General features: G+C 30.0%; 1 long non-coding RNA gene across 1 annotated transcript; it reads left to right on the top strand.

Moving 5' to 3' along the window:
* Window positions 1-5139: 5139 nt before the first annotated feature.
* On the top strand, window positions 5140-6718 carry LOC145051250 (uncharacterized). The gene is made up of 3 exons (XR_013683485.1): window positions 5140-5211; window positions 5552-5650; window positions 6352-6718. It is a non-coding gene; the product is annotated as an uncharacterized LOC145051250 (long non-coding RNA).
* Window positions 6719-10007: the final 3289 nt, after the last annotated feature.

A 10007-nucleotide genomic window follows, 5' to 3' on the forward strand; every position in this document is an offset into this window, starting at 1 on the left:
GATAAACATAGATCCAAGATTTATTAGGGTTGCATGTACACTTAGGAAGTGTTAGAATGCTCAAAACCCATCAGTTCCATGGTGATCTCTTCTTCTTCAAACCTCCAAAACTCCACCAAAAGCTCAAAAAACACAATGAGAAGCTAGGTTTCGGGTTTTAATGAGCTTAGGGATGAAAGGGGGCTAATTTCAAACTCTAAAATGAAGTTTATGGGGTTTAAATATGATTGAAACCCTAAAAGATCGTGGGCTTGGGCTGCAAAGTACCTCACGCCATGAGATCGGTTAAATTAGAATCTTCATTAAATCACTTCTCACGTTGTGAGACTTGGTTTCTCACCAAAACCATGTCTTTGAGTCCTGGAAGCCCTAAATTGACCCGATCTGAAAAACTGGGTGTTACATCACCATACTCACAAAGATCCAAGCTTGGGACAAAAAAAAGCTCATAATAGCCCATTTAAGAGATCTAGAAAGAGACACATAAAGATTTGAACTTTATACCATCAAAAGATGCACAAAGTGAGGTAGTTTCTGGATCCATAAACTTGCAAGCAACTCCACCTTTTTCAATAGTCTTCTTCTTCAACAAGAAGCACCAAAATCACTTTCAAGCTTGAAAATCTTCACATACAAGGCATAGGCTCCAGATTAGGGCTTGTGAGGAATGGAGGCTAATAAGAAATGTTCGAAGGAGGCACAAGGTGGATTGAATAGGGAACAAACCCCTAAATTTAGGATTTATGAACTGAGCTAATATTCCTAGTGTACCATATGTATGCCCAACGTACTGGCATGCATCTCGGGATTCCATGGTTCGATCATGTATGTTGCGCATACCTCTTGTATGCCCAGCGCACGGGCTAAATGCGAGGCTTTTTGTTTCAAAGGGCCAAATATGAAAACTTCAATTAAGACAAGGACTAAAATGAAAATACCTGAAAGCCAAATGTTACATCGAGTTCGAGCCTTGTATAAATTAAATGATCCTGATCCAAGCGTGGACACGCTTGGGCTCTGCTCATCTCGTTTGCACCCTAATTAACACCGTTTTATAAATTTAAAACTGAAAATAATTTACACATCGACAGTGAAGTTCGATAGAGGAAATATAGTTGTAGTTTTTAGCAAGGAAGTAGGTTTCGACTAATTTTACTTCCTTGCAAACATTATTTCTTCTACATTAAAGCCAAACTTCAATGTCTACTATCACATTGTTCTCAATAAGGATGGTTTTATGCCTTTAAGAGGGTATATCAAAATCCATAAAATCCAATTGGTACCTCCTAAATTTTTGATGAGTGATTTTTCAGTATAAATACTATTGATGCTGGCCAGAGAAATATCTTGCGGGTGATCAAGATTATTAGGAAAACATATAAAACACATTCGATGTATTTCCAGCATATAGAAGAATAGCTTTTTGTTTAACATGTATAAGCTAATGATTCATCAACACTCGCTGGCTAACATTTTGCTTTATGCGAAAAAATATGTTAAATTATGTTATTAATATGTATATTAATTTGTTGATTTTATTCACTTTGGTGTGTGTATGTATTTGTTAGTTTGTATGTGTATATCTTTTTAAGCATGTTTATGTTGATCATTTTTTGATATGTATTTCAATAATAGTGTTTGTTGTATTTGCTTTTGTTATTTGATTTACAATTAGGTGTTCTTTAGTTTTCCATCTATATATGTATAATACAAACATCATATTTTATAGCATTTTATTTCACTCACCTATTCACACATAATGTCATTCAAGATTGAGAATGACCCGCTATTGTTTTATTTTGTTTGGAAATATTTTTTGGCCGATAGGATTAAAACAAAGAAGGATTTCATTATTGAATTGATTGGGAATAAGAACTTTTTATACACAATGTGAACCAAGAACATTTGTATCTAGGTCCGGCTATGTAGCTATTGTGTTTACATTTGGCTAATGTTGTTCACATCAACTTAACACACTTTATTTTAATAATTTCTGAATCTCAACTTTGGCAAATCTAATTGTAAAATCAATAACTTTGTTCTCGTGTTCAAACAAACATTTAGCCTAGTAAAGTATATTATATTCCAGAAGAAAAGTATTTTTTTAATTGATAAATTCGGTTTGGTCCTAATCACTTGATTTGTTTAAACAAACCTAATTCACCAAGTTGACACTTTTAACCCTCTTCACAAATTTTTTTTAATCAAATTTCATTACTTATATAAATATTTTATTTAACCGTATGACTTTATTTATTATTTTTACTACTTTATTTAAAATTATATTATTATTATTTTTTTTCATTTTCTTTATTATTTTAATAAAATGGCCCAAAAAAATTTAGGTCCCAAGTGCAGATCCTACATTATGTATGTCGACTTAACAAGGATAACAATGATGCGGCAAGTGGTTGATGGTGGGATGGAACTGAGAAAACAAAAGATTGTTGTACGTGAGCCACAAAAGTGGATTAACAGAGTCCCTGATATGGCTGGAATGATGTGGCTGCATGTAGGCCATAGTGCACGAATCCTAGCAAAAATGCAGACTTCTAGAATATCAAATATAAGCGTTGAATGGTTGTTGTGTAGTTGTGATGTTGAATTGCTTAAATATGCTTTTCCGTTGCCTAAAAAACCTGCATATTGTTATTGTATTGGACATTGATTTCGTACAAAATGGTTAGTAGTAGTAGAACAAGTTACCCCTTACTGGCATAGTATATAGTATCTGATGAGCAGTCTAGGGTTTCTTTGCGATAGTCAACGACCAATACCATGTAACCGAAACGATTTTTACATAACTCGTAGTTAATTTTGGTAAGCTGGTCAAATCTAACATTTTTTCTCAATCTTAGACCAATTTTATAAATATAGTATGACATATATTCAATACCATGTCATTTTGGCAATTAGTGATAAATGGATATTTACGAACAAATTTAATTATTTAGATTCAATCATCCATGGCAAGCTTGTGCATGTGTTACGTTTTTGGCATGCTTATCAAAATTCATTCAACTATCGTTGACATGTAATAATACTAACATTGCCTTGAAATTTAATAGGTATCTAAATATACATAAAATGCAAAGTCGCAATTAATACAGTACAACGTGCTAATATCAAAACATTGGGTGTGAGTAATCCAATAAGTAGCTAAATAAACTTTTCAATAAGAGTTTCTTAAAATCGAATATGTGTCGTCAAGCTTTCTATGAAGTATATATATTAACTCAAGGACACGTAAAACGATAAAGACATGCATGATTTTACCTTACGTAAATTATGAACACCGGTTTCTTCCAAATTATAATTTTAAAATAAATATAATTACAGGCATGATTATTAAGATTTCTTTTAACACAATCATAATTTTAACTTTTAGTGAAACCATTAATTTTGTAGTCAAACATTAAAATAAAAATTATTACTACTATGGACAATATTTACAAATAAGAGTTTTTAAACAATGTACTTAGTAAGGAGTACCATGTCCATTTACAAATAACAGTTGCTTAAAAATAAAGGAAGAATATTAATCATCAAAATATAATATTTTCCAAGTTAATTTCTAAGTATCATATTTATTTTTTCTTAAAGTTTTAAAATATCGTATATGTCTTTCTTAAATATCAAAATACCATATATGTTGTTCTTAAATATAAGAATATCATGCATATGTCATTCTAAAACATCAAAATATCAACCGTAATTTAAAATATCCTCCATCTACAACATCATAATATTTAACAACAAAAAACTAATCAATCAATGCATATATTCAATAAGAGGGTTGAAGATGAAGTTATATTCAATAAGAGGGTTGAAGATGAAGTGTTTTATTTGTCAAATGAGTAACATTCCAACAATTTATATGTAGATTTTTCATTATTGTAGATGTATGGATAATATGACTAAAAATTTTAATTATTATAATAAATCTATGAAATAAAGAAATATTATAAACTATTATTAATATTGTAAAAAAAGATCAGGACAAATATGATATTTTAAAAGTTCATAAAGGTATATATGCTATAAACAAAGTAAATTGGGCACATATGATATTTTGATGTTTAAAAAAAATATATGGAATTCTTCCAACAATATCAAGTACCGCTTGATTCATCAAGTAACAAAAGTATCATTTTTGATAAACGTTAGGCTCTGTGTGAATATATGTACAATAGTAGGGGAAGTTAATGCAAATAACCAAGGCTACAAATAAGGGTTAACACACATTATATATATATATATATATATATATATATATATATATATATATATATATATATATATAGACACATACAAGATGTTCAGTTTCATTTAATACGATTTCATAGCCGTTGTTATGCTCTACCCTGTGAATCTTAATCCAACATCGACACATCCCCATATTCAGTTTCATTTGGTATATACCTTATTAAATATCAAAATATAATTTGCCCTAAATATCATATTCACCCTAATAAAATTTTAAAATATCATATATGTCTACCTTAAACATCAAAAATATCATATATGCCCATGTTAAATATCAAAATATTATGTGTATACTTTTCTTAAACATCAAAATATTAACGGTAATCTAAAATATTCTCTATCTACAACATAACAATATTTAAAAAAAAAAAAACTAAGCAATCAATGAATATATTTCATGGAGAGGGCACAAGATTAACTGTTATGTTTGTCAAGAGAACGACGTTCCAATAATATAAAAGTAGATGTTTCATTATTATAGACGTATGTATAAGATGATTAAAATTTTTAATTATTACAATAATTCTAATATATAAAAAATACTATAAGCTATTAAAAACATTGTAAAAAATGATTTGGGCAACTATGATATTTTGATGGTTTATAAAGGATAAATATGATATAAAAAATTAAATTTGACAAATATAATATTTTGATTTTTAAAAATATATGAAATTCTTCTTAAAATAGAAAAATCAAGTACGGCTTTAATCATCAAGAAAAAAGTGACATTTTCGATAACCATTGGGCTCTATGTGAAGATATGTACAATAGTAGGGGTGGTTAATGCAAATCAACACTGCTACAAATCAGGGTTAGGGTTACGCCCACACTATATATATGATGTTCAGTTTCATTTCAATACCATTTCACAGCCGCTGTCATGATCGACCCTGTGAATCTAATTCCAGAATTGACACATCGAGATGATATCTCTTCGTCGATGTAAGCATTTTTTTTTCTATTTGTTCCAACTAGCTAGTCAACTACTGGATTAGGAGGGTAGATCACAATCGTTTCCAACGTATCTGAAAATCATGCATTGTTCTCATAAAGTTATCGATCTGTGTCTTTTTCGGTCATGATAATCACCAGGACTTTTATGTGGCGATTTTATATTTTTCCTGTATCATGCACTTAGCTAGATCCAAAAACTATCAAGGATCTGCAATAATTTAATACAAAAACATGGATGGTAACAACTGATACATGAAAACTTGTCCTATTTTTTGTGTTTTTAAGTTTATGTCGTTTGCCTGTCACTTATACATTGATCTGCTGTCAGTCTAGTAGAATCAGATTGGTACCTGTTAGGTGTTCATAACATTTCAAGAGTTGGTTTTGTGGGTTTGTCCAGAGGCCCCTCTAGTGGATGCTGGGAAAGGTAAATTAAAATATCTTTTTCTGTTAATTGTTTTAATTCCAAAAAAAATTACTGCTCAACATTTTATTTTATGCAGTATAGATTACGGATCCATTAGTCTAAATTTGACATGTAGTTCCATTCATACTGAATACTGTCTGGAGAAAATAGAGATCTTGACAGAATTTGCAGATCTGATCTGTAGTTCTTGACATGTTTATTCCATAAATATCACTAAAGATTCTGATCTGTTGGCAGTATGAGATCTCTTTAAAGCAAAAAATATGACAATAGTCTACTTGTAGTGATTTTAATTCATGAACTCATTCCATCCGCAATAACTTAAATTTTGAATTAGCATTATACTGTCACTGTTATAAGCAGATCAAGCATCAAAAACCGAAAAACCTGAACAAACCTTCATAGTGATTAAAGCTTTTTCACAAAGCTTATATGAGTCCTATTAATAGTAAAATAAAAGAACAAATTTGAGAACTGAATATATTAGGGCAAGTATTGCTAATTCCCAACAAATATGTATTGAGTAGATTTATAAAATAGTATGAAATATGAAAAAGAACTGTCAATTAAGATTTTACATTTATAATGTGCATGTTGTCTAACATATTATCTTTAGACATAAACTTCTTGTTTCCTTAGTGACGGTAAAAAGATTCATGTTAAAACAAGTAATTTTTAATATGTTTAATGTTTCTTTTCAGATACAATTTGCTCATGCGACCTGTTCAGTGACACATGTTCCCATATGTAGAATTTGGGTCTCTCTGGTTGCATCAGGGTTGTGAAGTCCTTCTGGTTATAGCTTCATACAACACACAATCGTAACTGGTCTTGAAAATGTGTGTTACATAATTAATGACCATAAATTTTTCTTATTATAAAGACCAAAATGAACATTATATTAGGATACACCGGGCAGTTTACCTGCAATATTCAGGCCCACAATGTCTATTGTACAAGCTTTCTATATGTCTATATTGACAGAAGAAACGAATGTTGTTCTTTGGGTGCATGGTGGATTAATCTCTGTTCGGAACCCCTTTAATTTCTATCGGATCAATGTGTTTGTGTGAGTATAAATATATATGTAATGTGTATGTTTGTCAATAAGTATGAATTTTTATATCACAAGATCTACTCAGGAGAGAACATGTGTTACATAAAAAAATTATTAAATGACACAAATTTTATAACACACAAATTGCGTGGCCTAAATTCTTCAAATTTTACTAGAATTGACATTTTGTTTACAATACCCGATTTAGTGTAAATAAATCTACTCGTGTGTCTTTGTTTCTATGTCATTCAAAGCCTTTATTCTAAAAGTGGTTGTCCTTTTCTGAAACATTTTCTTGTATTGTCCATGAGAAAATTATAGTAGCTTGCCTATCTTTTTTCTCCAAAACGGAGTCCATTCTTTCATACAACCAAAGTTATCATAGTTCGATATCTCTTTTGCTATATCCCTCGTTTCTTTTTTCGATCACTTTATGTCTTTATATGGAGATTTTGTAAACATCAATGGATGGTCGAGGCAAAACAGTTGGATCTATAGTGGAAGCTCACAACGCTAGCTCAAGAAGTAGCAAACACTGCTAGAAGAACTATCTTTCATGACATGCGATGCGTGTCATAAAGACATACAAATGTATATCATTGCACCCATGTCATAAAGGAATATGACACATTTGCGCGTGCATATGACATACAAATGCATATTATTGCAGCCCATTTCATAAAGGAAAATGACACACATTTGCATGTCATAACCTTACGACAAGAATTTATGACATACATTGCCCATCGTTAAAGCATCTGTCATAAAGGAAGACGACACGCATTTTTGCATGTCATTATTTTAAATGTTTAGTAAAGCATATATTTTTATTTGATTTACCAGTTTTCAAATTAAAGAAAACATTACATCTCATAATATAAATAAATATCATACTCAAGAAAGATAATTGATTGTACAAAATGTAACATGTCAAATACAATGATCATTCCAATGATAAAGAAATGTAATAATTTGCTAATATCGCATAAAAGTTTGTTATAAAAAAATAAAGCACAACACTAAAAGAACCATTCTCCTTTGGTAGTCTATAGGTTAGCTTTACGAGATGTCACACGTAGCGATTGCTCATCTATTGGTGTTCCAAGCAAAATTCATGTATCACATACTCATCTCAATATGGCTTTACACAACACACAATCATGACTAGATCATGAATTTGTGTATCACATGAATAATGACCATGAATTTTTCTTGTAACCGAGACCAAAATTCGCATTATATTAGGATACACTGAGTTCGGCTGCAAAATTCAAGCCTATAATGTCTATTCTACAAGCTTCCTATACGTCTATGTTGATAAAAGCAACAAATGTTGTTCTTTGGGCGCATGGCAGATTAATCTCTATTCGGAACCCCTTTAATTTCTATCGGATCAATGTATTTGTATGAGTATAAATATATACTTAATGTATATGTTTGGTATATATGTTTGTCAATGTGTGAATTTTATACCTCGAGATCTAGAAAATTTTCCCATCGTCATTAACTATTCTCTTGGGAAATGCAAGCACAAAATTCTAAAAGAAGAACCATTTCTGGAATAAAGGCTTTTAATAACACAAATCTTAGACACAGGTGGATTTATGATAGAAAAGACCGGTATCGTAAACAGAATGTCATTTCTATAAATTTGAATAATTTAGGACATGCATTTTTGTGTGCCCTAAAATTAGGTGTCATTTTTATAATATTTATAGGTAATGGACGGTCTCTCCTTATTAGATAGCAAGTGGGAAAAATGAAATCCCAAAAAATTACAATAACTCGCGTATATCATTGCACCCATGTCATAAAGGAATATGACACATTTGCGTGTGCATATGACATAGAAATGCATATTATTGCAGCCCATTTCATAAAGGAAAATGACACACATTTGCATGTCATAACCTTACGACATACATATATATATATATATATATATATATATATATATATATATATATATAGACACACACATACAAGATGTTGAGTTTCATTTAATACGATTTCATCGGCCGTTGTTATGCTCGACCCTGTGAATCTAAATCGAACATCGACACATCCCCATGATATCTCTTCGTCGATGTAAGCAATGTTTGTTTTTTGCTATTTCTTCCAACTAGCTATTCAACTACTGGATTAGAAGGATATATCCCAACTAGAAGGATATATCCCAATCGTTTCCTACATATCTGAAAATCGTGCATTGCTTTCATAAAGTTATCGATCCATGTCTTTTTCGGTCTTGATAATCACTAGGACTTTTATGTGTTGATTTCTTTTTTTTTTCTTTATCATGCAGTTAGATCTAAAAGCTAGCAAAGATCCACAATAATTTAATACAAAACATGGAAGGTAACAATTTATACTTTAATACTTTTCTAAATCATGTGTTTTCAAGCATCCAATTTTTGGTGTCTTTTCGTGAACCCATTAATTTTGTGGTAAAATATTAAAATAAATATAATGAGTATTATGGCCATTTACAAATAAGAATTGTTAAACAATAAGAGTTGTTAAAGGCATGGTGTGGCCATTAATACACAATAACTGTTTAAAAATAAAGGAAGAATTTGGTATATACCTTATTAAACATCAAAATATAATTTGCCCTAAATATCATATTCACCCTAATAAAATTTTAAAATATCATATATGTCTACCTTAAACATCAAAAATATCATATATGCCCATGTTAAATATTAAAATATTATGTGTATACTTTTCTTAAACATCAAAATATTAACGGTAATCTAAAATATTCTCTATCTACAACATAACAATATTTAAAAAAAAAAACTAAGCAATCAATGAATATATTTCATGGAGAGGGCACAAGATTAACTGTTATGTTTGTTAAGAGAACAACGTTCCAATAATATAAAAGTAGATGTTTCATTATTATAGACGTATGTATAAGATGATTAAAATTTAATTATTACAATAATTCTAAGATATAAAAAATACTATAAGCTATTAAAAACATTGTAAAAAATGATTTGGGCAACTATGATATTTTGATGGTTTATAAAGGATAAATATGATATAAAAAATTAAATTTGACAAATATGATATTTTGATTTTTAAAAATATATGAAATTCTTCTTAAAATAGAAAAATCAAGTACGGCTTTAATCATCAACAAAAAAGTGACATTTTCGATAACCATTGGTCTCTATGTGAAGATATGTACAATAGTAGGGGTGGTTAATGCAAATCAACACTGCTACAGATCAGGGTTAGGGTTACGCCCACACTATATATATGATGTTCAGTTTCATTTCAATACCATTTCAC

This window comes from Lactuca serriola, chromosome 5 (assembly GCF_051521515.1).
Source record: "Lactuca serriola cultivar US96UC23 chromosome 5, Lser_US96UC23_V15, whole genome shotgun sequence".
Lineage (NCBI taxonomy): Eukaryota > Viridiplantae > Streptophyta > Magnoliopsida > Asterales > Asteraceae > Lactuca > Lactuca serriola.